Source organism: Primulina huaijiensis, chromosome 14, assembly GCF_012295235.1.
Source record: "Primulina huaijiensis isolate GDHJ02 chromosome 14, ASM1229523v2, whole genome shotgun sequence".
Classification (NCBI taxonomy): domain Eukaryota; kingdom Viridiplantae; phylum Streptophyta; class Magnoliopsida; order Lamiales; family Gesneriaceae; genus Primulina; species Primulina huaijiensis.
The window spans coordinates 8,929,162-8,946,644 of record NC_133319.1 but is presented as its reverse complement, the minus strand read 5'-3'; the positions used below and the strand labels follow the sequence as shown (position 1 = coordinate 8,946,644).

The 17,483-nt window shown below is 36.7% G+C and overlaps 1 pseudogene; it reads left to right on the top strand.

Annotated features, from left to right (window-relative positions):
* Window positions 1–12,641, top strand: part of LOC140957957 (uncharacterized) — a 31,167-nt pseudogene extending 18,526 nt beyond the window's left edge.
* Window positions 12,642–17,483: the final 4,842 nt, after the last annotated feature.

Below are 17,483 nucleotides of genomic sequence, written 5' to 3'. Positions count from 1 at the left end.
GTGATGAAACTTAAAATTAATAATTTATTATATGTTAAAACCTATATTTTAAAATTTAAGTTTCATTAAAATTATAAAATTATGTTATTTTAGTATTGTGTGTTTATATTTAATGTCTTACTAAATATGTTTTATTTTCACGTTTTCTACGTGTTGGTAAAATAATGATAACACAAACTAGAAAATTCAAATGGAGGTGATTCAAATATTTTTGGAATCCTTGAGAAATTATCTACAACTTTGCAGAAGATATGATTGCCTAAAAAGTTGGTTAAGATGATCAAATTGTGAAAATATCAAAAGGAGGACAAATTTACTTTCACCATGACCAGCATATAGTAAAAAAATCATGACTATTTCAATATTTATCCAAATGAGGTGAACCAAGTGGCCAAATTCATCTACAAAAAATTCCCCACATGTTTGCTGTTTTGAGCTGAGTCAAATTCGGTGATTAAATTCGTGGAACAAAGCATTGAAAGAAAGGGCATGAAATTGAAGTTAGAGGAGACAAAGACTACTATTACAACTACATTACATTAATAGAATTTTTGACCCTTTCTCTCATTTGGCCTATAAATAGAGGCCTTGTGCTAGCTTGAGAATCATTCTATCTCATTGTAAAATATAGTGTGAGTGTGTATAAAAGTTCTAAGTTCCAATATATTTTCCATTTTCCAATTTATGAGTGATGTTTTTAGTGTTGATCAAAAGTAAGTTCATGGAAAGCTAAAGTTATTATGTCAAGGTGAAGAGGATGAATTCTTGGTGAAGTGAGATTGTTTATATTTTGTATATTCTTTCTTTATTTCTTTTCATTTTGCTAATTTCTTTTTATTGTAGGTATAAAAATGAATTATTTGTTGTTATCAATTTACATCAAATGCTTGATACCATTTAAGTGGTTATCTTGATTTGTTGTTTAATATTGATACAATAAATATTTCATCAATTATTATTGTTATATTATATTTTATATATATATATTTATATAATTATATCATATATTTCATTTATACGATAGCGTGGCTCTGCCGGTTGTTTTAAATGAAATATTATGATATCTAACTATCTAACATTTACTTTATCGTAACTAACTTTTACTTTCCGCATCTAACATTTACTTTATCGCAACTAACTTTTACTTTCCCGCAACTAACTTATTAAATCATATATTTCATTTAGGCAATAGCGTGGCTCTGCCGGTTGTTCTAAATGAAATATAATGATTTAATTTAACATTTATTTTATGCAGTTATAAATTTATATAGTTATATATATAATCATAGGTACCATATATAAAATATCGGTGAATTCGGTATTTTCTATAGTGGGTACTATATTATATTAGGTGTGTGTTTAAAAATTTTTATTTTCTTGGAACCATTATTTATGGTGGTTTCCTTTGTTTTACTTTTAGTTAAACAATATTGCATAAACCAAGAATAAATCCTCGAGCCTTGACAAAATTTATAATTTGTAAACTTCGTTCTTGCATTTGGTAATCTATAAATTAATAAATTTAAACTTAAAATAACCTCTCTGTGGATCGATCGCGTACTTACGAAATATATTACTTGCAGACAATCTACACTTGGGTGAATTATAATTTAAGTAGTAGCACAAACGTTTTGGAAACCCGGCTAATAAATTCACAAACTTATTCAAGCAAAATTATTTTTAAATATTTTAGTTAAATACTAGTGGGCCAAGTGGACTTAATTAAGTTGATTAATGGGTCTAAGCCTTGTTTAGTGATTAATTAAAATATATAATTACAAAACCCCACCCTAAACATGAAAAAAAAACTCACGCTGCCCCACACCCCTTGGACATTCAAACTCTCCTCTCAACACCAAATACACGACACACACACTCAATAATTTGAAAGAAAAAGTTTGAAGGCTTCAAGGAACTTCTGGCCAAGGTCGTCGTTGCCGTTCTTCACAATCGTCAATGGTTTTTCGTGCATAAAATATGCAAAGGCACGCCATATTCTCCTTTTTACTCATCCATCACACCATATTATTTGTTTAAATATTTATTGCATGGAAAAACAAGTTGCACTTTTCTTATTTTCGTTTTTGTGCTTCATCATGAATTTGAAAGCTTGTTAATTGATTGAAAAACATGTTTATTATGTTAAGAAGGGGCTTCCATGTATTAGGATGTTATGGGACAGGTTTTACACAAGTTTTAGAGTCATTAGAAGCAACAATAACATTGCACAATACAAGAAACACAAATCTGGAAACCATCGAGTTTCATGTCGAGTGTAGGGCCTTGGTTGAAAAGGTTTGGTGGCTTGGCTTGGATTTGGTTGGGACCAGGGATTGGCTAGGGACGAGGTTGAGTCAAGGGAAGAGTCCTAGCCACGCTTGGAATCGGGGTAAGAGGCTAGGGAGGAGTCCTAGAAAGCTAGGACTCCATCCGAGAGCCACACCTGGGTTGCGCAGATTTCAGCAGCTATGCAGGGAGGAAGAGGCTTGTACAGGGGGCTTTGTGGCTAGGCTAGGTTAGGTCCTTAGGGTCGTAAGAAGGGGCACAAGGGGCTGGTTCAAGGTCTGGTGTGGTTGGCTAGGTCCTATCAACAGAAACGTAGGGTCCATGTTTATATGGATTTCTCGGTTGCTTCAAGTTGCTGAGATGTGGCTTCGGTTTTGGTGCTTGGGGTTGGTCTGGGCGTGGTACAAGGTGGTTAGGGTCAGGTTGGTTCGAGGGTTAACCAGCTGGAGGTGTCCTAGTTGGCTAGGAGTCTTGGTGAAGGTTAGGAGTCACACACACACACATGTGCAGAATTTTGGGGCAAGTTTAAGTAGGATTTTGAGAGGGTCAGGGCTGGTTCTTTGGGCTTGGATTGGTCACGAGGGTGCCTAGGTGGGTTGGCTTGGGTTTGGCTTGATGTGGCACGAGCGTGGCTCGAGTATTTTGGGATATGGCTCGGTGTGTTCGTATGTGTGTCAATTTCAAAAATTAAAGAAGAAAAAATTGAACCATGGGTCCACGGGTGTGGCTCATGACTTGGAAGGGTAGAATAAATAATAAAAATGCTATGTTTAAAATTTGGGATCAAAATAACGAGTTTTGGATTTATCCGGGATTTAATCGACGCATGAAACGCTAATTAACGAGTTAATTGAAACGCCTATTTTTAAGCTTCATAAAATTATGAAAAATTATAATTGAGCTCAAATAATTATTAAAAGCCTAAGTTTTAAATTTGAGAATTTTATATTATGGTTTGGTTCAATTCGTGATTAAAACGCATTAATACGTCACATTTAAAGATTAATTTAAAAGTCATCGATTTAAAAGACATGTTGCATGCTTGGTTTAAAGGAAAAACGTTATATGCATGTTTAAATTTTATAAAGTGATGAAAATATGAAACTTTGAAGGAAGTGAAGTAATTGTGACTAATACGATGATATGTTGGAAATTTCGTAAGGGTTATGGTCTCAGTGGGAGCCCGACGATCGTGTTTCTTTGGATACAGATATGTATATGTATACGATAATATGTTAATACGTAAGGCCAAGGTCCAGTTGACCGGTGAGAGTGTTGCTAGTGCCCCCGCCGCCCAGTACTGTGGTTACATGTAGATGGATCCATCGCCCAATACGTAGACGTAGACGTAGATGAACACGAAAGTCACAATTAAAGATATAAATTAAACAAAAAGAAAAAAGAATATGTATATGTTGATGATAATATGAATACGTTTATGTGGATGATGATATGAATATTAATATTTTTATGATGATATGAAAATGTTTATGCAAAAGTTTATGATAAAGTTAATGTTTAAAGATGATGCATCATTATGAAAATGTTTTCCTTTAAAGTTTATGCATCATGAAAATGTTTATGAAAATGGTTTTGTTTAAAGTTTCTGCATCTTCATGAAAACGATATTTTAAGTAGAAGTATTTTTTACTGTTACATGTGCTCTGTATTATGTATTACTTGTTATCAAGAATATGACGTATTGAGTCTTTAAACTCACTAGGTGTGATTGATGCAACTGCTATTGATTATGAATATGTTAATGGAGGTCTTGATGGTTGACTTTGCTAGACTGATGGTGCACATAACCCGAGGACCGACGCTAGTTTTTCCGCACTAGTTATGATTTATGATTTCAAGTTATGTTAAAAATATTTTATGACTTATATTTATGTTTTGAGTGATTTTTGAGAGATTATAGTATGGTCTGTATTTCTCAAATATATAGTTGGTTGTTTTATTTTTAAAATGGTTCCAAAATATTTCATGCATGTGTTTATGCAACTTGGCCGATTTAGTGAGGTTTGGGAAAAAAAATTTTAGCACGTTTTATGTAGAACCCGAAAATCAGATTACGTATAAGCCATGCATAATTTCTATTATTTAATTAAAATGAATTTTTATTTAAATATGAAGTGATTTAATTATTTTAAAGGAAGATGTTTAGTTTTATCTTTACAAGGTAAATACGCGAGGTCGGACCGGAGTTTGGAGGTTTAAGATAAAATTAATAATAGGAAAAATATTCCTAAATTTAATTTAAGTCAAGGAATAATTTAATTTAAAGGAAAATAATGTTGTAGGATTTATTAAAATTAGTTGAAACCAAGTTATTAAATAAATTATTTTAGGTTCAATATTTAATTAAAGCTAAAATTAAAATGTGTAAACAATTGAGGAGGAATTAATTTAGGCTTAATATATTTAAGAAATTAAACATAACATTTAAATACTTAAATTTTAAGTCAAGCATGCCATGCAATATTCTATACTAAATTAATTTGTCATTCATTAAAAATATATATAATGAGTGTATTAAACCTTAAGAATTTAAAATGCAAGATTAAAACACTATTATACCATGCAAGAAGTAGTAATACTATTTGGTTAAGACAATTCAAAAAATTGTAGTAAACCTCATTCAAATTTACCACTAAATGGTTTTATAGTGTATTCATTTCCTACTTTTAATCTCCATAATTATGGGTAATACATGCACCATAATTCTCTTTGAAGCTACTCAACTCCTTTATGCTAGCAAATAACGTGAATTACAGCAAGAAAATGAGCAAAAAAAATCGGCAGCCAAGAAAGCTAGAAACAATTTGAATCCATTCAACTCCTTCACATGTAACTCCCATTTTAATGTATATTATGGTCCTTTAACACCACTTATAACATTTCCTCTTCCTTACCCACATATCCTACACTCATATGCTAGAAAAAAATCAGAAGGAAACAGCTGAGAAATCGTGAAAAACAACAGCAGCAATAAACAAGAGAATAAGAAACAATTCAAACTCCTTCAATTTCTTGACTTGTAACTCCCAAACTAAAGGCATATAATGGCACCGTTAACACCTATTATATTGTTCACCTTCATCACCTACATTCCCCACAACCTCAGCTTCGAAAATTAGCAGAAAACAGCAGCATAGAATCGAGTGAAAGGCAGCAGGAATAAGAAAAGAGATTCAACTCCGCTCCGCCGCGCCGTATTCGTCGTATTGGTTTGTTTTCTTCAAAACAAATTCCAGGCTGTAGATATTGTTCTTTACTCTTCAATCAAGTCCTATAGATATTTTTAAACCATTATATAACCATGATTCAAGCTAAAACACGAAATTGATAGCAAGTTGCCAAGCAAAATCTGTACAGATTTTCCTAAACTTTTTTGTTTTCAACTTCACGGGTTTGCTAAGTTTTGTTGATTTCAGGATGTTGCTCGGTTCCAGGCTTCCATGGCTGCTTCTAGGAATGTTTTAGAGTGTGTTGGGGTGTTATTGGTCCATTGGTTTACATCCATACACGCACAAACAAAGATATGACAGCAACATTTTTATGAGCACAGAATTTTGGGTTCACAGTTTCTGTCATTGGATTGTTTAAAGGGGTGTTCGAATCTTGGCTGTCCTAGGGACTGTAGCCATGGTTAGAGCCCTTCCTTATCATGTCTAGGACGTGACCAAATCATCTTTTCAACGCTTGTTTCATAGATCCCTCAGATTTTTACAGAAACATGACAAGTGCTCTTCGGTTTTCAAAATCTAATTTTTGGTGTGAGTAACTTTCGGTTTTGGAGATGTTGGATGAATTGTGGTTGGATCCTAGCCCATAGCCATGGTTTATACAACACTCCATCATGTCTAGATCGAGCCATGGTCGCTCAAATGGCCATTGGAACGATACAAGACAACAAAACAATGCAATACATCACACTATACAGAAAGTGGCTCTCTCGGTTTTGAGCTGTGAGTGTCCTAGGTGTTTGCTTAGTTTGTGGTTGGCTTTTAGCCCTTAGCCATGGTCCAAGCCATGCCTTAGGATGTTGGTAAGAGTCACTAGTTGGTAGTTCAAGCCCCAATGGCCATTAGTTTCATAAATTGATCAAAACAAGCACAATAGTTGCTGCTGCTATTTCTGGTTTTTGACAGCAACTTGAGCTTCGGTTTTGGAGGTGGTTTGAGTTTTGGGTTGTCTTTTAGCCTATGGCCTTGGACTGGACACTACCTTAATGAGTTAGTAAAGTCGTGTTTTTGGCCGTTTGTAATTTGGTCGAGTTTAGAGATCGTACGAGATTTTACGGTGAAAGGTGCCAAAATGACTCTCGAAAGAGTGTTTTATGTTTTTGGATTCCTTTCGCCCATTTTCATGTTTTACAGTTATTATGCATATTTTTCAGTATATTAGGGGTATTTTTAATCATGGTTAAACGTCGGTTTAATGTTGGTTCGGGTTAATACGAAGCCATGATTTAAAATCAAGTTGTTGATTCTAATCGTCTCGTTTTTGGTTCTATTGTTAAGTTTTGGTCAAGATGTGAATATTTGCACGTGTTACATATTAGAATTAGGTTGCAGCAAGCCTGAGAGCTATCCAACTCATCCGGTAAAAATAAGGTTTTAATTATATTACGTGCATAAAAATATAAAATGTTTATTTTTGAGATATATGTGATATGTCTTGTGGCCATCTTATGCTTATGGGTTTGGAAGTCGATAGGCGCAACCGAGGACCTCTCCACCCGGTGACTTACGACCGGTTATGATTATGTATGGATACGGACATCAAGTCCAAGGGCTGTGATTGATCTCTACCGCCCAGTATACTGTAGTTTAGTCTGATCAGGCGCTTACGTTATGTTATGGGCTACTTGCTTAGAAACATTATCTCTACCAGAAAATTATGATATGATATGACAGAGCTCTATCGAGCAAAGCTTTTATGTATGATTTAAAGATATGTACGTAGTTATAATTATTCATGACACGATTTTCACCTTGTGCTTTACGATACCATATTTTTACGTTGCATGCGATTTTATGATATATTTATTTGGTATTCACGATATATACATGTTGAGTCTTTAGACTCACTAGACTTGATTGTTGTAGGTATTGATGAGGTCGAGACTGCGGGCGGAGACCAGTGAGTTATCTTGGGGCAGCAGTAGTAAACTCGAGGACCTCACATTTTAGTTTATGCACGTTTTATCGTTCAAGCTCGATTTTAATGNCTGGGAAGTTTCCCAGGGTGCGTGTGAGTGAGGACATAAGCACGCTGGAAAGACTCGTCTTGGTACAGTGAGGACAGTCGTCGAATCTGGGGCGTTACAGTTGGTATCAGAGCCGACCTCTCTTAGTACGGTGTGGTTCGGGGACGAACCAAGCGGAAGCTGGTGGGCATGTGAGGCCCGGGGCCGAAGAGGGCGGGGGGTGATCGCCGGTGCCATCAGTTGCACGGACAATGAGCGGCTCCTGGCAGGCTTCTAGGTGGAGGGAACATGAATGAACCGATCCCACACGGGAATGAGAGGGATTCCGAGACTGTTCAATGTAATGGACTGTACAGTTGAAGAGGGCTTAAAAGATTTGATTTGTACTACTCATATCACGAAGGTGCATCTTCTTTTCGGTAGCTCATCACATAAGAACTCCAAAGTTAAGCGTGCTTGACTTGGGAAAATTCTGGGATGGGTGACCTCCTGGGAAGTTTCCTAGGGTGCGTGTGAGTGAGGACATAAGCACGCTGGAAAGACTCGTCTTGGTACAGTGAGGACAGTCGTCGAATCTGGGGCGTTACAGTTGGTATTGTAATGCCCATGGGCTGTTCCCGTTCCAACTGGCGGGAGTCGGTTATCCCATGGCCCATTACTCAATGACTCCTCCAGCCCAGGCACTGGAGTTTGTACCTCCCCAAACTCGAACCTAATCTTTGCCCATGGGCTGTTCCCGATCCAACTGGCGGGAGTCTGTTGTCCTATGGCCCATTACTCAATGACTCCTCCAGCCCAGGCACTGGAGTTTGTACCTCCCCAGACTCGAACCTAAGATCTCCTGGACATATAGATACTTATCTCAAGTCTGGTACCAATTGAGCTACTTAGGACNAAGTATCTATATGTCCAGGAGATCTTAGGTTCGAGTCTGGCGAGGTACAAACTCCAGTGCCTGGGCTGGAGGAGTCATTGAGTAATGGGCCATGGGATAACCGACTCCCGCCAGTTGGATCGGGAACAGCCCATGGGCATTACAAAAAAAAAGGCGCTTTTTTATTGTAATGCCCATGGGCTGTTCCCGATCCAACTGGCGGGAGTCGGTTATCCCATGGCCCATTACTCAATGACTCCTCCAGCCCAGGCACTGGAGTTTGTACCTCGCCAGACTCGAACCTAAGATCTCCTGGACATATAGATACTTAGCATGCCTTCCCATACTCGGTTCACCTCCTCTCCACACCTTTAGGCTAAGTTTTATTTCTGATTTAAGGGTTGTTTTTACTATTTAATTTATCATTGTGAGGTTTTGTTCTTGAATTTAATATTCTTGATATTCCAAGTATTTGTCGATTTATGATTTAATTATATAAATATTGTACATTGATTAATCTGACAATTTAATTTGTTGTATGATTTTCTAATGCTAACCATGAATTCAGTGATCCGTAATTGTCATGAACGATTGGTACATGAGTAGCGATAGATTAGATGTGTTGTGCTATCATAATATATTTAATCTAAATAAATCAACGAAACTCGATCTATCAATTGCAGCTATCTCGGTTGCTATATTTTAGGATTAACTGTTTTCACAAAACGGAAATGCTATTTTTAATTAATATGGAACGCTATCGTGCCCAGTTAATTATTAATAAGTTTTGACGGGATGCTGGGTTCGGTCAATTAATTTAGGAAAACACAAGAATTTTAGCGGCTATCTCTATAATTATAAGGTTAATTGCTTGGAACAACTTGAATAAATTATTTGTCTGCCGATGAACAGTGATATAATCAAATGGTAGAACTTCTTTGAATCAGATCTTTCTCGTATTAAATTTTTCATTTTATTCTAGTTGATTAATTATCATTTAAATTTATTGTTTTCTTTTCTTGGATAATTTAGTTTAGTAGTTTATTTAATTCACATACAAAAACCCCACTTTTAATTGCATTTTGCTCGAAAGAAATCATCCCCCGTTCGCTGTGGATTCGACCCTGCTCATCATTACACTAATTTTACTTAGAGAGTATGAATTTAAGTTTGGTGGCACAACGACAGCACACCATATACACCGATGCATCTAAGCTCGGGTTAGACGCATTGTTGATGCATCACGGTCTGGTTATAGCTTATGCTTCCAGGCAGTTGAAGGTGCACGAGAAGAATTACCCGACTCATGATCTAGAATTTGCCGCTGTTGTCTTTGCGTTGAAGATTTGGAGACACTACTTGTATGGCGAGAAATGTCAAATATTTACTGATCACAAGAGTCTCAAGTATTTCTTCACGCAGAAAGAATTAAATATGAGACAGAGACGGTGGTTAGAATTGGTGAAAGACTATGATTGAGATATTAGCTACCATCCAGGGAAAGCTAACGTCGTGGCAGATGCCTTGAGCTGAAAAGTTGCAGTTGTAGCACAGTTTTCAGTACAGAGACCTCTTCAGTATGATATTCAGAGGTTTGGCCTCGAGGTTTATCGTAAGGGCAGAGCTCCGAGGCTGTCTAATCTGACAGTCCAATCTTCTTTATTAGATCGAATACATAGAAGACAACCTTCAGATGAGCAATTGCAGAATTAGAGACTGAAGGACGAAGCCAAGGGCAGTGTACTCCACTCAGTGTCCGATGGTATTGTAAGATACAGAGGTAGAATGTGGGTGCCTAATATTGATTCCCTCAAAGAGGATATTCTGTCAGAGGCACATGCATCTCCGTATTCCATTCATCCCGGAGGTACCAAAATGTACAAGGATTTACAGGTTCTATATTGGTGGCAAGGCATGAAGAGAGACATCCGCCGATGCGTATCAGAATGTCTCACTTGCAAACAAGTGAAAGCTGAACATCAGTGGTCAGCAGGGATGCTTAAGCCACTCCCTATCCCTGAGTGGAAATGAGAGAATATCACTATGGACTTCTTTGTTAGGTTACCGAGGTCAGTCACAGGATCCAATGCCATCGGGGTTATAGTGGATCAACTCATTAAGTCAGCGCACTTCTTGCCAGTGAAAACGACTTTCTCCATAACTCAGTAAGCGGAGCTCTATATCAGGGAGATCGTTCGATTGCACGGAATCCCAGTTACTATCGGGTCCGACAGGGACCCAAGATTCACATCGTCTTTTTGGAAGAGTCTACATGCAGCCATGGGGACGAAGTTGCTCTTCAGTACAGCTTTTCACCCTCAGACAGATGGCCAGTCTGAGCGAGTGATTCAGATTTTAGAAGATTTGCTGCGAGCTTTTGTGATCGATTTCCATGGAAATTAGGAATAGAAACTACCTCTAGTGGAGTTTACATACAACAACAGTTTCCAAGCATCTATAGGTATGGCTCCCTACGAGGCATTGTATGGAAGAAAGTGCGGATCACCGATTCATTGGGATGAAGTCGGTGAGAGATCAGAACTTGGTACAGAGATTTTTCAGCAGACTGCAGCTGTGGGGATCAAGATCCGAGAGAGGATGAAAACCGCCCAGAGTCGCCAAAAGAGTTATGCTGATAAGAGAAGAAGGGATCTTGAGTTTGTCGTTGGTGATCACGTATTCGTAAAAATAGCACCTACGAAGGGTGTTATGAGATTTGGGAAAAGAGGCAAGCTGAGTCTGAGGTTTATTGGGCCGTTCGAGATTCTTGACAGAGTTGGGACATTAGCTTATCGTGTTGCCCTTCCGTCGAATTTGGCCGGGGTACACAATGTGTTCCACGTCTCGATGTTGAGGAAGTACCGAGCTAATTCTTCGCACATTTTGAGTTCTGAGCCGGTGCAGTTGGCTCCAGATGTGTCATATGAGGAAAAACCTGTCCAAATCCTAGACAGACAGGAGCGTAGACTTCGGAACAAGGTAATCAAGCTGGTCAAAGTCTGGTGGCTAAATCAATCAGTAGAGGAGGCCACTTGGGAGACGGAAGCAGACATGAGGATTCGCTATCCGGAATTGTTTGGTAAGATTTAATTTCGAGGACGAAATTATATAACTGGGGGATGAAAGGTAGAGCCCAAAATCAGTACTCGTAAAACCAATGTATTTATTTATTGTTAAATCATTTATTTAATTTTTAAAATGATTTTAGCGATGCGTGTTTTATGAAATTGCATTATTTTAAATTATTGATGTTTATGTGATGCACGTTAAAATATATTCTCGAGTTTCATGTTTCAGGCGATTATTCAATGCGGGATCGAGGAAAAGAGACTGGTTACGATTTTGGCATTTTTAAAATGTGGTAACTTTTTTTAAGTTAATATTTGGGGCGTTTTAATTAATATATTAAGTTTCAGCATTTTAAAAGCCTAAATTATTTATTTAGGAATTTTATAATTTTAAAACTTTTAAAGTTTTGACACTTGTGCAAGTGATTTTAAATTTAGAGATTTTTATTATAATTAGGGGAGAGATAATATTTTTAAATTAGTTGCTAATTACTAATTAAGCAAATTATTTCCCTAATTTACTACCTAAACACACTTACACACCTATTTTCACACACACTTACACGACACAACACACACACGTAATTCAATTCAGATTTTAATATTTTGGAGAAGATAAAACTTAGGGTGCTTGAAAAACAGCAGCCTCCCCATTCCCTTCAGCATTCCAGCAAATTTTCGTGAGTTTTATTGCAAGATTATAGTGCCACATTCGTTCCGGATCAACCTCGCATCTTTCCCCGCTTCGGTATCGTCGTTCGGTAACGTTAAAGATTTAAAGGCATGTATATTTTTTCGTTTATGCATCGATCTCGTCATATTATGCGCTGTGTTTTTTATTATGTGTGAAAATACATGTGTGATGTGCATAAGTTTGAACAATTATGTTTCGATCACTTTTGAAACCGTTATTGGGATCTCGAATCACCTTTTTGCTGTTGTTTTAAATACTGCGACTTTTCAGTCACTTTTCTGGAAAAACTTTCAAAATATGAAACGTAGAATTTTTTGATACCTTCGATTTGATATAAATTTAAAAATATTTGGATAAGAATTGACTGAGATATGATCATTTTTGTGAGACTGCTCAAACTGCGTTTTCTGAAAAATTATGTTTTTGATGTGTTCTTGAAGTTTTATTGTTGCAGGCTTCGTTGGGAAACAACGGGTGATCGTTGTTGCATTTAGGTATGCTTAGTATGATGTTGGGTTGGTATTTGGTATGCTGGTTAGTGTCGATAGGCACTTGTATTCATTAGAAGCCGTAGGAACCGATTCGGCGTAAACTTCTGTGTTTTTGAGTTGTGTTGTGTTGTAGGTTGGATGTCGTTGTTTCGGGGTGTTTGTACCGGTGTTGCCAATGTAGGAGCAACCTAGGACGGGTCTCGAGGTGTCGGTTCACAGTCCTTACAATCGAGTTTAGAATGTTAAGCGACACATGTATTGAATTTTCGTGGGTTTTCTTTTACCGAGGATACACGGACCCCTACACGGACCCTGGCGAAGGGTCCGTGCCCTTGTTTCTTTCGACTTGTCAAAATTTCGAGCCTACACAGACCCCTAGATGGACCCTAGCACAGGGTCCGTGTCGTCACTCCTTTTCGAGCATTTCTTTTGTGAGCCTACATGGACCCATACACGGACCCGGGCACGGGGTCCATGTACTTCATGTTTTGGGAAAATTTTATTGGTTGTTTTGGGGTGTCATATCATGGTTTAGTATGATGATTGAAAGAGGTCGAGTCCCAAGTAATTTAGAATGTCGTAAGCTATTTATGCACTTTGGTGGTGAGCTTGATTACCTACGTCTAAGCTATGCAAGATAAGTATTTAAATTCATGTTAGTATGTGTAGCAGTGGCCCCAAGCGAGATCCAACGAATCCATCAACGCCAAGTAAGTATGTTCGACGTGCAAAGAAAATACTTTTAATTTTTTGATGTATGCTAAATGTCTTGTGACAAAATTTATGTATGGGATTGGAAAGCGGTAAAGTATGACCAGGGATCAATCCATCCCGTTAAATTATGAACGGGTTTAGATCAGGATTGGAAAGCGGTAAAGTATGACCAAGGACCAATCTACTCGTTAAATTATGAACGGGGATCTCATGTATGTGGTAGTGGATCTTCCCTGTCAACGCAGTACTGTGGTTTAGTCTGATCAGGCGCATTTATGTATGGGTCACTTGCTTTGAAACATGTCTCTATGCAAAATGATGAAGTTTATGTAAGTTCAAGTATGTACAAGTATGCAAGCATGATTAAGAAGAGTTTCACGTTATGACACGTCTATGTATGTACGTAAGTTCAAGCTTTTATATGCAAGTTCAAGTTTCAGTATGTACGTCCTATTTTAAAGTTGCATGAGATTTTATTACGTATTACTTATTATTTCCAGTTTATACATGTTGAGTCTTTAGACTCACTAGACTTGATCGGTGTAGGTGAGGATGAGTTAGAGGCGAAGAGGGGTGGGGACCAATGAGCTGGCTTTTACTGAGCGGGAGGCTAAACCCGAGGATCCCTATGTTTTGAAGTTTTTATGCAATGATCAAAGTATTCTGATTTATGTTCTGGTTTTGAGATTGTAAGCAAATAATTTTGGCAAATTTTACTATGAGATCTTTGGTGCAACTACCATGGGATGAACAGTTTGTTTTATCGAATTCTTTTGAAGGTTCACGATTTATTTAGGAAAATTTTTATTTTTCCGCAAATTTTAAAGTAGTTAAAAGTACGGTACGTCACACATATGACGTAAGGTAATGCTTAGATTAAGTATGTTCATTATTCCTTTTATGGTTTATTATCGTTTGAGATATATGATATAATGGTGATGGTTTATGGCTTCAAGTTATGATATGAATGGTAATGAATGATATAAAATGGATAGAGGATGGATGGGTAGAATAGAAAGTTGATCTTGATTCAATTAGGTAATGGAAATGCAGAAACGGTATAAAAACTGTGGTAGTAGTTGTGGTTTTTTGCATAATGATTAGTATATTGATCCAAAAGGTTTGTGGCCACTTCGATTTGAAAGATAAGATATAAGGCTATAACTTTCATGTTTTGAGTTTTTTTCAAATCATTAGGAAAGACGAGCCAAAAGTGGCCCGAAGTGTATCGTGTGTTTCGTCGTTACTACACTGACACCTGTTGGGATAATGAGCATAAAGTTTTACTCATATCTTTAAATGACAAGAAACCAATTGGAGATGCAAGCAAGACATAGAGCTACAACTTTCATGTTTACCAATTTTCAAATTATTAAGGGAAGAGGCATTTTTGAAGCAACCTTTGTTGTAGCTGTGCGCAGAGCGCGCCTGAGCGGCAAGATTTGACCGTCCGAGCACGCCCAGATCTGTATTTTTGGTTTTGGACAGTAAGGTCTGCTCTAGGGAGGTAAGATATGAACTATCATCCCTATGTATTGTTGTATTATGATTCTTGATGGATGATATTTAATGATGTTTCAACGTTTATGAAATGAGGAGGATAATGTTTTCAACAAAATGAAATTGAGGCTACATTTTATGTTTTACAATAAAATGATATATATATGTATATTGCTAGTATTGATTCGATTTGTTGAGTTTTATACTCATTCCACTTATGTTCATGTGATGCAGGCACATGTAAGAAAGACTGATCATCCCTGAGTTGTTGAAACGAGAAAAAGGGCATATGCCAAACTTTGGAGACAGTGTTTGGATGCTATTTTTGATGTGTTAAGCTTTGAGTTATGGGAAAACAATGAAAATCTTGTTTTGTATTTGAATTAGAAAGATGTGTAGATACTAGATTTACTGGTATCTGATGTTTACGAAAATCTTTTGCATGTGTTTTATGTGTTGCATGAAGTAGGTGGCATGTCCTAATTGCGGGGAGATGCTGCCCAAATTTTTTCAAAATTACACTTTTTCTCCAAATTATATTTAAAAGCTTCCGCACTAATTATGCATTTTAGTCACGAGTGTTACATTTGTTGATATCAGAGCTTAGGTTTCCGGACCAATGATTTGGCATATGACTTCCTCTGCTGTCGACAATTCGGTATGTATATACCTACATTATTTGATATAATATGAATGTGTAGCCTCAATAATTATGATATGTAATGTGTGGAATGGTTTTAAACTAATATGTATTATAGGATCATGCCGCCTAAACCTAAAGCATCAGAAAGGGAGGATAGTTCATCTAGAGTGGTTGATTAATTTTGAAAGTTACTGTTAGAGTATGTGCTTGTCGAGCCAAGTGTTCGGCGAGGGTTCACATTGAAACTCTATGTATGAACAAAATTTATTTTAATTATATTCGAAATTATTGTTTTGGCACATCTTTATCTGTATATCATGCTAGTTGCATAGATAAAGTCGTTGAATATACAAATAGTAGAAAGAATATGAGATGCTCATATGATGAGTATCATGAAACTCATATTTGGAATACTGTATATTCTAAACAGTTCCTAGTCGATTCAGCCGCCGTTAATAAGGATAAAGGCCGCTAGAGTTTGAGACTAGTATATGTGATGTGAGTACCATGCTTCATTGGTAGGGAAAATTGTGATATCCGAGCATGCAGAAAGGTGCTCCTTATAGAGTGCACTGATCAACCTTCCATAAAGGTTATGGACTTTCCAAGTGGTTCTCACTTATCGAGTGGAAACGTCCTAGTTTATGGTTGTACACCATTAGTCTTTATGACTCGGACAACATTGAGACTTTATATGCTATCATTGCACTTTGATTTGTTTACCGACTATTATGGGGTCATCATGTGGCAAGGTTGGGTGTTTTGTCGAAACATATAGGGGTCGATGCATTGTAGTCGGGGATTCACCGCTTACCTTCGGGTATGGATATCCTATGTGATCTTATGTGTATGTAGTTTGAAATCTCTGATCAGAGTATTGTTGGTAATTAAGAAAGGGGTTTCTTAGATTACCCCATCGATGCAACTACGACATGACACATAGTATCGATTCTTTGACAACTCTCGATATACCAATAGTTGTCGAATCGGTCGGGATATATGAGATGAAGGGACCGTACTATACGCTAACCATAATGGAATGGTTCTTGCAGGCACTATCATTTGATACCTAGGGAATCATATAAGAGATACTGCTAGGCGTTTAACATGATTGGTTGGGTACTATCAGACTTGAATTCTGACGTTTTTATTATCAAGGAATTGATAATTAAGAATGGAGCAACTGTGGTATGCTCATTTAAGGACATGTTTAGTCCTGAATCACATAGATATGTGAACTCACTGCTAGTTGAATCATTGAACCATTGAGGATCACACAAGTACTAACTTTCTAGATCTCGTTGAGAAGAAAAATAGTTCAATGTGTTGAACGGCTTATAAAAGAGTTTATAAGCGTAAAGAAAAATAGAAGTATGACATCTATAAGAGAATTATGAGAATGTAACTTTTAATTTGTGGAAGTGTTCCTAAATTAAAATTTGGCTCAAATAAACAATGTATTTGGAAATTGTGATTTTCATAAACATTGTTACAAGATAAAAGTTTGCTCAAATAAATAATGTATTTGGAAATTGTTATTTTCATAAACATTATTATGGACTAAATTAAATTAATTCAAGTGTTGAATTAATTAAACACTAGTGGACCTAGTAGAGTCCAAATAATTAAATTAATTGAAGTTTTGAATTAATTAAATAACATTGGGCCTTGTAGAGCCCAATTAAAAATAATTATTCAACTAGTGGGCTTGAGTAAATTCAAGTAAGATTTTATTTATCTCAAATGTGTTTGAGATATTAAAATAGTCTATGGGCTTTGTACATGTTACAAACCCAAATAGCATGCATGAGGAGGTGAAAATTTGGGAGACAATTTTTTCAATAAACAAGGCACGTCTCTCACATGCACTTTAATTTTTTCAAGCACCAAGAAAATTTTTTTCTTCTCTCCTTTCCACCCCTTGGCCGAAACTTCCATCCCATTTTCTTAAGATTTTTTGCTTCTTCAATTTGTTGAAAAATCATACACTTTTCAATG